Source organism: Temnothorax nylanderi, unplaced genomic scaffold (assembly GCF_030848795.1).
Source record: "Temnothorax nylanderi isolate EJ_2023f unplaced genomic scaffold, tnyl_v1.0 TNYL_tig0102_pilon, whole genome shotgun sequence".
Lineage (NCBI taxonomy): Eukaryota > Metazoa > Arthropoda > Insecta > Hymenoptera > Formicidae > Temnothorax > Temnothorax nylanderi.
Genome location: NW_027249164.1, coordinates 178,257 through 195,975, shown reverse-complemented (window position 1 = coordinate 195,975; position 17,719 = coordinate 178,257).

The following is a 17,719-nucleotide window of genomic DNA, read 5'->3' as shown; positions in this document are numbered from 1 at the left end:
CGACGCCGACCCTCCCCTTCCCCCTCCTCACCGACGTACAAACAGTGATCGCCCCCACCAGTCCATGCTACTTGTTGATCTTCGTTCAGGGGCGCGCAATCACGGCTTCGTACCCGATCCTCTTCGATCTAGGAAAAGAAAACAGAGAACGTGAGATGAATTCTCTCTTTCACGATCAAATAGCCGTTAGAAGAAAATATAAAACAAATTGAATCTAATACAATTTATGTAATTTAAATTTAAGATAATTTTGTTGTTATTGTGTGCGAAATGAGATCGAAGGAGTCGCGAGTGAGAAGGAAATGTGAATTTAATGTTAAAGTCTCATTCTGTATGTAAATGTCTATATTATGTACAGTAATACACGACTTCCGAATTTTCGCGAATCCTCCGGACTCCCGGTAACGAGCCGAAAATTCAGCCGAGCCAATCAGCTATCGACACTCCGAGAAATTCGTATCTAACGAATGTCAAGCTGATCTCGAGGCCGGCAGCTGATCAGCTGTTTTGAAACACCGCTCGCTCGCTTTGTCCCGGGTGTATGCCTCGCGCACCGAGTCCCCGAAACAAAGGAGCGAGTCGGTATAGGCAAAAACTGAGCTTTGTTTTTATGCCCTTCTAGTTTACCAGGAAATATATTGATATTTCTGCGAGCGGATCTATTCTTAACATTGACTTTAGACAACTTTAAACTGAAAGGCAGAATTTGACAGAAATAATTTAAAAGAATGATTATTTTAATTCGCGGTATTAATTAACCGACGGTTTTAGGTTCGATCGCGAACAGTTATCATTCACGACATTCCCCTAATAATATATTAATGAAAAATAAATGTTAATGACTGCAACAAAATAAAAATAATAAATATTTAGTAAATGTATTTTTAAAAAATTAATATTTATAACTATTTATTTTAAGAATTTAAGAACTTTTGAAAAAAAAATATTTAAAATATTAATTGTTTAAAAACAGAGATATAACTCACTGCAATCGACACTTTGTTATAGGTAAGGTAAATGTACCAATGCCTGGACACGTACCTATATATGTCTGGACATTTTTATCATTTAAGTCCTTAAATAAGTAACGCGAATTGAAATAAAAAAATCGAAGATACAAATATTTTTCTTGTATTATATTTTTATTTTAATTCGCGTTTATTACTTATTTAAAAACTAAATGATAAAGGTGTAGACATAAGTAGGTCTTAAGTGCATTGGTACATTCACCTTACATTATAAATTTATAATTCAACTTAAAATCAAAATCTCTTTTGTTTTATAAAGCATATTGTGTACAATCTGTAGCTTGAACAATTTATTATTACATGTAAATTCTCTACGATACATGCATTTTTCCAAACATTTCTACGTTAAAAAAAAAGTCGCATGAATAATTTTGACATGTTCCAAGCCATAAATACGAGATATAGATCATGCATTACTGCATTTCAATAATTACACGAGTACCATACATGTGTATAGCTCATCTTTATACGCATTGGAAATGAATGCGATATACGCATCTCGTATTCCGCATATCGCCTGCAATTAAAATCCTCATTCGCAATTTGTTAACGCGTAATTATTCTAATAACAAAATATGAAAAATGCATCCGTCGTAATAAGCATCACATGTTTCGCTAAACGTTATATAGATTTATAACATATGTGTGTGTGTGTGTGTGTGTGTGTGTGTGTGTGTGTGTGTGTATACTCGCTGCAGCAATAACTTCAGTTGAATGCAGTTATGCAATAAGGAAGATTTTTTTTTTTAAATTAAAACACGCATATAACATATGGAATTATACTTGAGGAGGATTATTATAGTTCGGTCATTGTATTTAAGATGTTTGTGTAGCGCAAAATTTGACTTCTAATGTTTCGCGAAATTTGCTTTAGCGGAAAAGCGAGGTTTCGGAGTTGGTTCCGCATTGCAGAACTGCATCCAATTATTTCTTGCGCCCAAAGTTAAAGCATATTACGTTTCTTGATAGAATCAATTTCAATGTCGCTAAATGGGAGAGAGAGAGAGAGAGAGAGATTATCTTGCAGTAGCTATAATTTTTATTTTACTCTTAAATATCGATCTACGTAATTTGCACCCAATTCGATTGCTATTATTACGAATGTATACGGGAGATGCATCATTGTTGTTACTCCCTCGTCCGCTGTATCTCGAAGCACCATCGCATCGAGAGGAAGAGAGAGAGAGAGAGAGAGACATCTCCATGATCGCTCCACAATTATCCAACGTTATTCGCAGGCCAATTCGTGACTTGTATCGAGACTTGTATCCCAGAATCTCAATTACAGTCAGGCTCCTTACACGGGAAGTAATATACTGCGGATTCAACTGTCATGTAGTCTGCGAAACTCAAACAGACACACGTGTATCTACTACTAAAATTATATATTAAACATGGAACTGCAAGAGACGTGCAAATATTACGCGAGTGCGCGAATAGAGGGCAAGTTTAATCGAAATGATTATTACGGCGAGATAAATGTGATACGCGTCCTAGTAACAAAAATAACAATTCTCAATTACAATTGCGCGTAACTGAAAATTGTGATAGCTGCTAAATGAATAATCGCTCGATCTTTGCACGTTGGAGAAGATTTGTGTTACCACGGGTACACCGATTTATTTTATAACGTCTATATTTTACATTTCACAAATGGGTGTCCCTAAACTAACGTTGATTGCGCCACGAATAACGCCAGAGGCTGTCTAATCTGAAGGAGCACTTCCGTTAATTCGCCCATCCGGAAAATTGTCTTCGATTCGACTGGAAAAGTTAACGGGCACGTTCATTAATAATACGCAACGCTTCTCCACGGCGCTCCACTGCTATAAGAAAACGCACACATTGTTACGTAGATAAGCGCCACTAATGATACCACAGTCGTTTGGTGTCGCATGCAGTGCACGTTTATTCCCGACGAATTGCCGTAATTATCACGGTTCTCTACCGAATTAGAGGTTCACCCGGCACTTTCGTTCCTTCGTTTTTCGTTTTACGACCAGATCGCGGAGGATCGGAGAAACCAAAGGTACCTACAGAAAATACAGTTGACCCTAGGGCACTTTGCAAAATTCAATTCCGTGCGTTCCCTCGCGGGAAGAGAGAGAGAGAGAGAGTCTCGGTACAGTGTACCTGCAATTAAACTTCTCAACAATCCGTTCGCGATCAATTAGACCGGCGAAGACCAGTTTAAGCGAATAATTTTCTCGAACGGAGAATGTTTACGGCGTGTAACGAAATTAGATTCTGTCGCTTTTGTATCTTCCTCGAAGAATGACGTCGCAATGCGAGTGGGCGGATGGATCAAGCATGCCTGCTTACAATGTCAGATTATGCAATTGACCCTTGCGGTTGTCCCGAATCTCAGAGCCGCGGTCATTTGAATCTCTTTGGACCATAGTCTAATTGAATCCCCCGGCGCCCTAAATCGGATTCATTAAAGGCGATGATCACAAGAGGATCCCTTAAGACTGACTCAGACCCAATTGACAGCGAATAAGACAAATTGTCTAATGACAAATGTAGGATAAGCGAACTAGATGTGGATGAAGTACTAATTCCGAAATCATTTATTATCCGTGTAATTCTTGTTCTATCGCAAACAACATTTCCTACATCCTTTTTCTAACCTACAGCTAATAGTAATTATTTTTCCTTTACTACATATAATGTTGTATATTTTATTTATATATATCCATCGTCAAATTTAAAATAAGATTTTTTAATATGGAGATTATAGGCTTTCACAATACGACGTATATGGCATCGAATTTGATGAAGAAAGTCAGTATGTTAAATAGATATTATTGTGTATATTTGTATAATTTTTAATAGCAAATTAATACTTTTAGTCCCCTGAAAATATTCAGAGATATCATTTTTTTATCATCGTTTTTAATTATTTTAAATTTAGTAAAATAATGTTTAATTTATATATCTAATCCGCAACTAGACCTCGGAATTAAAAATAATATCGACAACCCCGCCACATTTACATTGCGATATGTAAAATAGTCTTACTATCTTGGTATACACTATATAGTATCCCATTAGCAATTTATAAGATCGAATAATAATTAAATCGAATAAAATTGTTGCATAAATCATCCTTCGATATTAATTATACTTGTTAAATATTCCATTGATTGCTTATAGCACCATTTTGCATGAAAATATGGTCGTCAATTCTAATAATATGACCGTGAGTTTTAGTTTTTCTTATTCTGCAAACAAAATGTGCACAAAAAGGTTGCGTAAATTTCGGTGTTAAATAGATTACGCAATTGAATCGGTACGATCAAATTTATTTTAGCGCGCCCGGCTGCACTGGCGCGGCGCGGCGGGTAAACCAACTGGCTTATAACAGTATTTCGACAATGTCGAAAATTCCACACGAAGCGTTAATCATCATTACAACTGCAAAACTCGTTGTTGGTCGTTTGGAGCTTTTAATAATCGCGTATACGCGTACTGCGATACAATACGCCGCTCGTCGATCGCGCGAGCCACGTTAATTATTCTTTAGAACACCTGCTTTTATTCGATACGGCTCATTGTTTCACATCTTTCGCGTATTTACAGTGCAAAGAGAACGTTATATCCACGCAAAGAACATTCGGTAAAATATGTATTATTGCTGTGATAAAGCAGCAATAAAACGAGAACGTGATAACGTTTGTCGACAATATTTACGCAATATATTCGATACTATTCGTAGAATATTAATATACAACGTTAGAAAAAAAATCCCTCCTAACGCACGAGAATAATATATCACGCGGATATGAATCTCCAGCGGTTTCATAATGTCACGCGACAAAGAAGTTTCATTGGATAAGAAGCTTAAGGGTTACCTTATCTTATCGGAAACTTTTCAAGAAATTTCTTTTTTAGGGAATGTCTACACCTGTTGCTGCAACCACATAGCTACAGAAGTAATCTAATCGGATTAGACATAAATAAAAATATTCGGTACGAAAACAAAACCGAAACTTCTCTTCATACGAGTAGTTTGCATGAAGTTCGTTATTTATGTTGTGAAGAATTTTTCCATTTTTTAACGGTTAAACAGCAAAGAATGACCAAAGCGCATGCAGATTCACGGACAACTTTCGGGGCGTTTTCCCGTTGATAGAGGAGTCGCACGTTTTTGGGGGAGAGAATTAGCGAATTACGCGTATACCGCACACAAGCGAAACGTAACTTTTCCACCGGGCGGCAAGTAATAGCTTGAATTTCCAACGTGAAGAGAACGCGCGGCATACCGAGTCGTGATATATCGTTTTGGCGGCCGTTAATTGCCGCGTTCTCACGAAATTATAATTAATTCTATTTAACTATCCGTTAAATCATCGTCACGCGCACGAACGCGTACGGTCGTTCGCAAGACGTGCCGCAAAACGCCCGCGCCGTTTTACGTCCGATCATAAGCGGGAAAACGACGTGCAGTAAAAAAAAAGCGAAGGATAAAAAAGTTGAAAAAAAAGTTACTAAAGCTGCCAGGCGGACAATAATTTTCGACAGCCTAACATTCGTTGCAAAAACCACTCGGGCCAGCAATTGTCCTAGTTGCTCGTCAGGTACTAGAGAACCTTTTTGTCAGTTTCACGTATACCGGCGTTATATTTAACACCCATCGATGCGCCGGAGATCCAACAAACAATCGAACGTTCAAAAAGTGTGTATTTCATTTTCCGCCAAATGAATCAATCGATCTCCGCCGCAGATTTCTCACAAACGTGCTTAACGACTTCGATCGTGATCGCGCATCATAAATTTCAGTTTTTATTGATCTATCTTCCTATAAGACTTTAATTGCATTATATAGAGTAGTAAATAAAACGTGGAGATTGATACATGATACGAAATCGTTTCTTACTGAGAAAAATCTATCATCTTCTCTTTACTTCAATTTAAAGCTAAATTATTATTACGAAGATTCAAGAGAGAAACTATAAAGTTATACGAAATTTATAAAAATGTTGAAAAAGTTTCGAGTTTACCTATATGTATGTTTTCGGATATGTTTAAAGATATCAGATATCTTTAATAAAAATCTGATATTTAATATTAACCCGATATATTTAATAAAAATCTGATATATTTATAATACATTTTATAAATAATACATTTTATAAAATATATTTATTAAAAATTGGATAAAATCCGATGTATTTAATTCGCATGGAATTGTCATGACATATAAGTAGCGAGAGCGCAATTTGCTAATCGCGATGCTGGCGGGAATCGAACTTGAAATATTTCGCGAATTTCGCTCGGTCGACAGCGCCCGCGTGCACGAGTGCCGCCGCAGGCGCATTCATTGCAACATTGACGTGAAATTGCAGTTCATATCTCAATGCTCTCGCGTAAATATATAACGAGGTATAATCGCACGTTCGACATTTGCTTAGTCCGTACGTTTATTTTTCAAAACCCTCTCATTAACCGAACGAGCTTGATTGTGACAGTTGTTCTTATGTTCCACAATATTTTAGCTTCATCCGCAATTTTTGCTCCATAAAACATATATGCAACATGCAGATGTGTAACCATTTACATTTTTTATAAAAATACCAGACCAACATTCGTTAAAATTGGTTATTTTTTGGAACTATTCGTCTCTCAACGGTTTGTTTCTGCACTATAATTGAACGGAAAAAATTTATTTGAAAAATAAAATTAAGGGCTGAACGAAATGAAATCTAATAAGAAGAAATAAAATCTCATGATATTTTACATGTTATACAAAACATTATAATTTTTTCAGTTTTTTTAATTGAAATTTTATATTAAAATTTTCAACATAGAGAAAAGTAGTAATGTATGAGACAAAATTGAGAGAGATATTGGCCAGTATTATTTTTCATTCAGTCTTCTCAAAATTGACGCAGTTTTCTAATATCGTTACTTTGATAAACACGAAAGAAGTTACCTACAGGTATATATACTGTCTTTATCTTGAAAAATATTCTCGTTACGAGATACGGGTACGTTATTTCAATTTTACTTAAAGGGAAAGGGAGATAAACGCGCATGAATTACTGTCCATATCGTAAGAGTGACGTAATACTAACGCTCCCAATAATGTTGACGTTATACGTTTTTAAGCGATGCGAGATCGACCGGGGTAAAAATCATGGTCTATATATATGGTTTTACATCGTGTCGCGGCTCTTATCAGATCGCGGTGCTGCATTTGCTATAAATAATCATACGATGTATAACACCGTAGCGCGGCAGTGCCATAAATAACGGTTTGCGTTTATCGTCGCAACATCTCGCAGCGTGGCGCATTTTGCAGACGAAGGAGCAATTTAAAGCTGATATCGTAACGATATCCCGACATTCTCGACAAAGATGGACACGTAGGGCGAGCGGGCGGTAAGGTAACGGCCCGGATTACGGTTTATTTGCCGTAATTCGCGAGGCACTGCTTCTCCGAAAGAAATAAAATCTCGGTCTCGCGAATTATTTCATTCTGGCGCGCTCGACAAATATTGCCGTCAGTTCATCGGAACGTCGCTCGATGAAGTACCAAACGGCGATATAATGCTGCGCCACGACCGCGACGCGACGCGACGCGACGCGACGCGACGCGACGCGACGCGACGCGACGACTCGCGGCCCGACCCGGCCCGGCTCGGCTCGGCTCAGCTCGGCTTCTGTGGCAAGCGCGAGAATCAATATTGCCACAATCGAACTAACAGAGAACCTGCTCGACGCGCCGCAGTCGATCGAAAGGAATAATTGGCGCGAATATTAAGAGCGGCCATTAAGGCGACCTCGGTAATAGGCTACGCCTTTTTACGCCGCGCGAGCGACAAAGCGTAATCCCCGCGAGTGTTCGCCTATTACCCGACGCAGAAATTGAATTGGACGGCATACGTACAAATTCATCGCAACCTAGCGAATGTCCCATGGCGTCCTGTCACCTCGCATTAATTTTTTTCCCTCGCTCCGGAATTTTTTCCTTCTTTTCTAACAAATGACGTTCACATGTAAAATTAAGTACGCGCGCGGTAAAGGCCACGTATCATAATATTAATCTACTTATTTACGTATCTCTTTGAACACGCGACGCGTTCACCGCGCGATGATGAAATTAATTGAAAATTTATCTAGACAATATGAATGAAAGTCAAGCGATATTATTACGCATCTCTCGTAAACTGGGTCGTCGTACGGCAGTACGGATGATATAGGTGTATTGATATATCATTGTAACAAATTGTAATATCCTACGTTATCATTATCGATTTCTATTTTCTGAACGTCCTATTGTGTGACAATCGACCGAATCGACAGAATCGCCAAAAGTTTCATTCGTTTTAATCGCACGATTTATAAATTCGCAATAAAAGTTATATCGAATTATAAACACATATTTTGCGAACTGTGTAATGAATTTAATAATATACCACAAAGAAGTACATACATGTGACTAAAATTCGTATCGAAAACAGATAATTTCATGGAAATGCCGATAAAATGTTGCCGGTGGGAAATAATTTAAAAAATGGATTGAAAATGCTATTAAAATGCCCGTCGCGTTCTCTAAAACGGCAGAGCGGTTCTCGATTCGTTCGGCACTAATTGTAGGTCTCATCGTAATAGCCTCTCCTAATGTTGCTTTAACGAGTTACGCGGGACATCGAAAAACAAGCGACCGGAGTATTCAAGTCGTAATGCATTTTCTGGCAGCGGAGTCCGGCGGATGGCACGGCCGGGCGTTTCGCTGCCGTAAATTACGTTCGGAAGCGGTTCCGGACCTATTTTGATTTGCATATGGGGACCGCAATGTGCCATCGAATGGCCTGCAAGCGCTATTTACCGCAGCGCAATTCGCCGCCGGTAACTAATCGCGAGTCCCCGTATGCTCGCGCTCTAATATGCTCCATCGCTCTAATATCCTTATCTCAACGTGCAGGAGAGAAAAAAAAATCGAGTCAATTCCGGATTCTAAAACGTGAAAAAAAAAACACGGACGTTCGAAACATGTCAATTTAGCGGACAGTACGACGTGTCGCGGTATCACGATCGCACACGTGCGCGTCGGTCATCGCTGAAACGCCGCTGACGTATAAATCCTACGCGCTTATCTTTCCATTTTCCGCGCAAGCACAGAAGCAAGTTAAATAGATGCGCCATTGTTCGGCCCGATGTGACCTCCGTGATAAATTCGCGACTAGTTAAACGTTGCCACGAGTCCTGTGCTTCTTTTTTTATTTTGCTTACGCAATTGAACTTTATTTCAGAAACGTAAAGCCCCGCGCGTTCACACACACACACACACACACACACACACACACACACATCTGTCATTTTTTCAGAATATAACATCACGATTATTACGTGGGAAAGGAAGTGACGTTTAAAACAGAGATACACGTCAACGGGATGTTTGAAAAGCTAACTTACACAGCGGATGATATTCGGGTATAAATTATTGTCAACTGTTTATTACGTTAAAAAGAAAGAGGCGCGCGCGCAGCGTGTATAAGCAAAATTATAAATGTTTGCTCGGTGAACCCAAGTCGAAGCAGCCCCCGATCGTGCAGCGTTGAATATCAGACGCAGTCTCCCGTGGGATATCTCCATCCTGAACCCTCCAGCGTATGTATCCACATCGAGCGCGCGGCGGTGTGTCCTCAATCTGGGTGCATGGGTAAGCGCTTTCGGTTAAACAACTTTCCAAATTAGACGAGCGGGCAAGTTAGTTGCAAGGAAGAACCGGGCTAATGAGACACGGCTAGCCCCGCATGACCAATCCCGTAATTATGGACTGTAATTGGCTCAGTTCGACACTCGTTATGCTTCATGCATACTTATGAGATCATCTCGAATATAGCGCGGCCAAGCCCGTCCCACGTTTCCACGTTCTGTGTTTGTTTTCCTATTCCTGGGGCCACGTCTCACGAAGGACGCATGTCGATAACGAAACTTGGTTCCCGAAGGAATTACATATCGGCAATGCATACTTCGATATCTCTCCATCGGCTACGAACTTTTCAGTTTTTGATGGCAGTTACATATTTTAGTGATTGAACGTAATCTCCATTTTGCACATATATAGAAAAAGTTTGCAGGCAGATAGAGTTAATCGATCTATCGGTGCTACTTATATGTGGTCTTAATGACCTAACAGTGAACCCAATTGCAGATCGAATGTCCTATTTTTGTGATGCAACGACGTTTATATTCATTTTCATCGTTAAACCGCTATATAAATCCGCTAATAAATATCATTCGTCTGCGCCGTATTTGATGTTTATAAATTACAATATGGTTTTCAGTCATGCAGTATCCGGTTAGGTGTATAGTTATAAAATTTTGTTTTTATCACAGTTTTATTTACGTGTGTATATTTATCTTTCGTATCTGTCGTGTAACAGTTATTTTCATCTCTGACGTCTCGTGATTACATGAAAAATATCGAACAACGCCAAATTTATTTACACGTATACAGTATATAGCTGCTCACTATTATTTTTGGAGTTTAATACGAGGAGAAGCACGTGTGCGTATTAGCGAGAATTTAATTTATCTTCACAATGATAGGTGTATCGAAAAAATTTCCAAGTATAGGACAACGCGGCCATTTTGTCTAATAGCAATGGCTTTTACTTTGTCCTCCTTCGTCGTGAGGACAATTAGAGGAATAGCGAAAGACATTGAGTAATCTTGCGATATCATGCGGATAATAAAAGTAGCGCAAAGTACTATAAAAACTCCATCACTGTCCGCGGTAACGATGTTCAAGCCTTATACTTTGTCGGGCGAATTATGATTTATGGATAGCACTACGGGGGTGACCGTGCGGTACCTTGCGGCGTGTCAAACAAATCCCCTTCGGGATTCTCCATTTATTATTCCGCGTTATACACGCGCGACTACCGGGTTCGCCCTCGCTGTACACGTGTACTCGCATTACGTACACAAAAAATCACGAGAATGCGTCGCGTCGCATGAATATACAGCGCATCCCCATATATCCTTCTCTATAAGTCTTCTAAATTGCATTTTACAAAACAACGAGCAATTCGTGATATTTCGAGACACAAAGGTAATATAGTTTTAATGCAATTCGGCAGACATCTTTTGCTAAAAATTTAACTCGCGAATATCTGCGATAGATACATTCTACACCTCGTTCTACACTGTTTTAAATCCATGTACTTTACGTAAAATATTTAAATGGACACATGTATGCTCGTTGATATCCTACATGCGGTTAAATTTTCTCGAGTGAACCGCATTTGACCTAATAATGCGAACAATTGTGAATAATTATTATTTCAGATTTCAAAGTATAATAGCTCTTTAAATTTTTTAAAGAATCGTAAATTTAATCCAGCAAGAATAATACTGAACACAACACAATAAAATATGAGCGTCTCTTAGGTATCACAAAATATAGTATCTATGTTAAAACAACATCGTACATACTTTTTGCCAAACGACTCGCATGAAAATGCCTCTAAAAATAATATTTAGTAATTTATATGTGATCGATGTAATCGAGAGTACACGAACCGATCAAGTTCTTATTTTCGTGCTAAATCATATTTTCCCGTATATTTCTGTTCGTTTATTGGAAAATTCTCTGGAGGCGCTTCATCCATTTTCCTGTCACCGATAAATTTAACTGGTTGCTTGCAGTTCGGAGTGGAAGCTGCCAAATATGTTGGATCAAAGATTTCTTATCGATAGTCCAGTGAATATACTCTAAGTAGCGTAATTTGCGAAAAAATATATGTCCATTCACTGATAGTAGCATGTATATCTTGGATAGGATATTTTCGATAATATACATACTTAATATTGCTAATATATAATGATAGAAATAAGGATTTATCAAATTATAGTAATTATATTGTATAAGCGAAAATATTTGTTAAAGTTGATCACGATAAACTAAATCTCTTTACTGAGTTTGAGCAATATATGCTACTAACACGATTTAATATTTAAATATCCAAAGTACATTTTTGTAACACAAGAAAGTGACAGAAATTAAAGATATGCCATATAGCGTACTACTATTGAAGAGGTCAGAGGTCGTGTCTCCATTCAGTCGACGGATGAATCTCAATGGAAATCTCATTAAAAAATAACAATTGTCGGCTTACGATGCGATACCTTACGATGCGAGCTTCAAAGTCACCTATTGTATATATACGTTGCTCTTTAACCATTAAGAAAAAAAGTGCTTTTAAGCCAGCTCTTTGAAGAAGCGAAATGAAAATCTGGGCTTCGCGTTTCAAACTGCTTTCAGTATGCCGTTTATTTAGAACCTCTGCTTGCGTGTGTAGAAAATTAAATTCTCCGTCTATCATTCTTTCTCTTCATCTTCTCCTCTCGTCTCCACCTCTCATTCTACTGCTTTGTCACTTTGTTCCGGTCGCACACCCTTCTGGCCTCGCGCGGAAAAAGACGTCTGATACGGACATTATCTCCCGGAAAATAAATTGCATTCGATGCTGCGGGTTTCACTTTATTCGTTTGAGAAGCAAGATACCGACGCAGGAGTCGCTTTCGCGCGCCGAAACAGTAACGAACCGCGGAAAAATCAGAAAAATGTCGCGTCTATACAAATAGCATATGTCGTAATGAGGTGTGGTAAAAAAAGGAAATAAATAAAGTGAGAACGCGAGAGGTAATTCGAATAAAAAATATAAATACAAAAAATAATAATGAAGGATTACGTTTTCCGAAGTCGTACATAATTTCACTAATGGAATCTCGTCGTCAAAGGTGAACGAAACATATGACATGCTCTGTTAAGCAATCCTGCGTGTGTGTGTGTGTGTGTCGTATGCACAAAAATATTCAAAGGTCGTCGCGTAGAAGTCTATCAAGAGGAATATCGAAATGTGAAACGCACTACTACCGTGTCTCGAGAGAATCAACCACATTATACCAATCATTAAAATTACACGCTGGCAATGTTCGACAGAGCCGTGCAGAGCCTGCGTCCTCGTTCCACAACACTCTTCCCGCATCCTAGCTACCTCATTTAGACACGCGATAAACTTTTGAAAGGGCAGAAACTAGAAGTTCCATCGGAATATTAGTTGTTCGTTAACCGGAGAATTTATTTACCGGAGAATTGGAAATACAGTTATCGTTCAGTTAACCGACAAAAATAAAACTTGGAAATTTGCTCTTAAACGGTTCTTGTCTACGTGAAGATTCTGACATATCTTTTTATGATGCATAAGAAGAATCTATTCGCGGTTGACAAGAAACAAGAAACTGATACAAAAAGTTTAATTAAGTTTGTCATGATTTTAAAATAATTTTCTGTTCGTTTATTGTAGATAAATTCCGTTTTGTAAATAATTTGCGCTATTAAAACAATATAATAGCTTCAATACACCGAAACAATTTGATTATTTTTATTTACTTATTCTCATTTCACTACTTTTAGACAATATCATAATTTTCACGAATGTGTTCGGATCTACGCGAAAGTATCTGTCCGCATTGACTGAAACAAAGACGTTCCAATCGAAGAACTATAAACAGAGAGAAACGCGATGCACTTATCACGTTGGGCGCTCGAACGTGTCCCCCAATAATCCGCGTTCGCGAGTAATGTGCATAGTAATGCACGTCTTGTTTCTCAGCGATCGAGTTTGTCGGAAAACTCGTTCGAGGAATACTGGCAGGAAATTTCGCCCGTTCTCTTATTCGTCCGTCTAAATCACGACTCGAATACACGCACGCACGCATGCACGCGCGCGCACGAGAGATCGAATCTTTTCGTAAAGGATGTATGTACAGATTCACGGGGAACGGAGAGCCGTCTCGGAGCGGGTGAACTCAATCTCTCTATCATCGCATCCCGCGACAAGAATAAAGAACCCCCGGGAAATTTTTTCGCAGATTATCATCAACAGTATCCCCGTCGGAGAACTTTCTCCACATTTCCCGGCGACGAACTTCCCCGAGAAGCGAGGCAAAAGTGCAATCTGTTATATTTCAATAGAATAGCAATTCGAATAAAAGGCTTTTCGAAAATTGAACCGAGGAACATTAAGGTTTTATCGATTTCATCCACTATGGAAAAAAGGAAAAAAATCTTTCGCGACTGTTATCTCAGAATTCAACATTAATTTAGTTTTTATTTGTTTCCATCTGACAATTTATAGCATTTATGTAATCATCTATGTTAATTATAATTAAAAAAAAAGTTATGCTTGTAGCATAACTGAGTAACGATATCGACTTGTCGCGGAAATATCGAATTGTATCCGAATTTATTAATAAATATATGCACACGTTTCTGTTGAGAAAAACTTAAAGCGCTATTTTTTCAAAATTTAATGTTCTCAAGTTAATTCAGAACGCTGCGAATGCATAATAAAAATATATTTCTCATGCATCTGCAAACTTTTACATCATAATCTTATTGTAATTCGTAATATTACGATATATTGAACGTATGCATATATGTAAATGCACTACGATATGCTTTCAATACTGAGGGTTTATTCATGCCAATTACCGCTGATATTTTACCAGAAGTGAATAATAAATATTGATACAAGTGCCATTTCTAAAATGCAACGCAATCTTGTAAATTTCTAATAAATTGCGCGAACACGTTTTTACCTCGATTTTTACTCATCATGTATCACTCGGTAGAATTTTATCGTTATTTCTATATTATAAATTTTGATATTTGCAAGATTTTGACAGTTCTACAATCGCAATTTCCGATCTGCTTTCCAATCTGCCAATAAATCATTGCGTAGGAACGCTACGTTTGTATCGAGATTGAGATACTTCCCGGGTAAGAAAATCTCGCGACATTCCTATTGTCTGTTTTAACAAAAGATAATTAAGTCCATTGTTAAGATAAGAGCAAATTAAAAGTGTGTACAGTAAACTTCTGTACTTTAATTAGCCTACATAAAAACTTATTGCGACATAGGTGATCACGTCGTGATGTATTCCGTATTCTCGCGCAAATGTTTCTGTTTCGTGGGGAAAAAAAATCGTATAACACACGAAGTAGGATTAATTTGGCAGAAAATTCACAGAAAACTTTACTGTTTACATTGCGTATTTATAGTGTGCGCGAGCTAACTCGCCAATGTTTACCGCGAAAATTTCGAATTATTGAGCGAAGTTTGTCGAATTTATTATTCACAAGCGCTTTTACCAAAAATTGGCGTGCGCATTATTAAAACGCCATTTTGGAAAATTCGAATTTATTTGGAGCTATTAACAGCAAATTTGTTTGTCAATGATATACCGATCATTATTACACGTCACTTGTCGTAACTCGCCTCACTGAAATCGCAATACGCGAAACAATTATATTTCGCTCTTCGAAGTACTATTTCGAAATCATTTCTCTCATTGTATTTTTAAAACTTACGAACTTACATGCCCATTTAATTAACACGCGTTAAATATTTTACATGACAAATAGTAAAAAAAAAAGATAATTCCCCTTTTTATGCCACATGTTCAAATAGCTATATTAATCCTAGGTATACACAGTCTTATTTTGCCTACGTATTATACACTGTGGGGTCTCGGAGACCTTACTGTGTATACCTAGGGTTAACCTTTATAAGCTGTTGGTTGGAACTTTACCGCAAAATTGTTCAGGCTCAAATTGACCCATTACAATGCAGTTTATTAGAGGATTTACTATTTACAAAAATTCAAATTTTGGAGATAAACTATGTTACGTTATAGAAATAAAATCAAGAAATATTAATGTTAAGAATTTAAATATAAATTCAAGTGGAAAAGCAAATTTTCCATAGGCTAGTTCGGAGCATCACTCGGTATGTATTGTCACGAGGTTTGAGCGTGTCCTATAACAATGTTATTCTATAAGCTCGACACAGTCAGAAGTCAGTCGTACGTAAGCAGTCGCTGGCTAAAAACGTTCAAATGACTCCGTTTTGAATAAACGATATTTGTGCTAAGAAAATTCTCAACAATTAAGAATAAAATAAAATTTCTTTCTTAATTAGAAGAGTCCATAATAATCCTGCACAGCCTGTAAAGATTCAAAATAAACGTTAAAAAATTAATAAAAAATATTTGATGATTTCACTATATCAGTTATCTTTAAAAACACAATTGGGGTTTTATTCGTATATCAGGTACTGATAATAATACGCTGAATAATGAGTCTGATAGTCGATATTTCGACGTGGGTTTTATTTTAAATTTTATAATTAAATTAAAAATTAGGGAATTAGAGTCGAGAGCTATTTTATCGAATCTAGAGTGGATTTGACATCCGTCGACCGGCACACGATTGCGATTGAGATAAAACCCAGCGAGACGTGTTTTTCGCGATATAATTCAGTCGGGTAAGCGCGCATACCTCCGTTGATAACGATATTCATCCAATTACTACGCTGTCAATGTTATCCGTTTAAAACGCCGATTTCATTAGCGGAATCAATATAGTCAGCAGCGACTCATTGAGTCGCGCTTAAATCTCGTCGTAAATCACGACGAGCGAAACGCGGGGGATGGCCATTTTGTGAATGGGCGCTTTCGTCGCTTTCGCCATCCTCGATCGCGACGATCCGATAAGCGCGGCTTCGGTTCGTGCGAATAAAATAACTATTTCGGGGATGCGAAACTTTTCTGACTGCGATTCGTATTTTGTTAGCGTATATCTCTATTCCTTCTTATTTCACTTCCGCATGCGGATCTGCGGTTATCCAAGCGAAATATATGCGTAATGGGAGTTTTTCTCTCGAAACTCCTCGGGATCCAGCGATCCCGGAACGAAGCCAATCGCAGTCGGGTCACGGGGAGGGGGAGGGGGAGAGGGAACGAAGTGGAAAATGCGGATTATATCGGATCGCCCCCGAGATGCTCGCCGGCGCACTCGCCAAAACATCAGACGCCAAAACACCAAAACACCAATGCGAAATGAAAAGAAAACAATTTACCTGAGGCCGCTGGTGAAAGCTGGTGAAAGCCCCCGGCGCCGAGTCGATATCCCGTGCCGCATTGAAACGGATGCAAATTCGGATGCGAATTAGCGCGGTCCGTGCGCCCGGCGCGGCGCGTAAACGCGTCCGCGACCGGCCGCGATAAAAGCCGCAACGAGATAGCGCGCCGCGCGATCGATGCGGTTTTTAATCCGCACGGATTAAAAGGATTATCGCCACGTCCCCGGCGACTCGACGAAACTCCCGATAGACCGTCGACCGCGTTCAAAAACCGCACCGACTCCACCGAACGACCCGAACGTGTCGCGCTTCACGCGCCGTCTCCCGCGCGCGGCAACGCCGCCCAGCTTCACGGTGGCTACATCTCGCGTCGGCGCAACGCGACAGATAGCGAATAGCGACCCGCGCGACTCGGTCGCGCAAAAATAAGCGGCAAAATGAAGTCAGATAAAATCTGCCTGAAAAAAAATATATATACATAATACATATATATGTATATATGTATATTTATATAAGATCCGAAAAATATATAATACATAAAGACACGGAAAGCACTTAAAAAATTTTTTAACGTTTTTCGAGAGCGATATCGGACAACGGAATACGTTCATAAAAGTCATATTTTCAACTGACGGTCATTCAGTTAAATCGTTATTTATTAGTCGTGCCCGTGTTATATCGAGCGCTTTCCGTATGAAATTCTTCTTTTCTTCCTCCGTCGTTGGGATCTAAAAGGTATATTGTCCA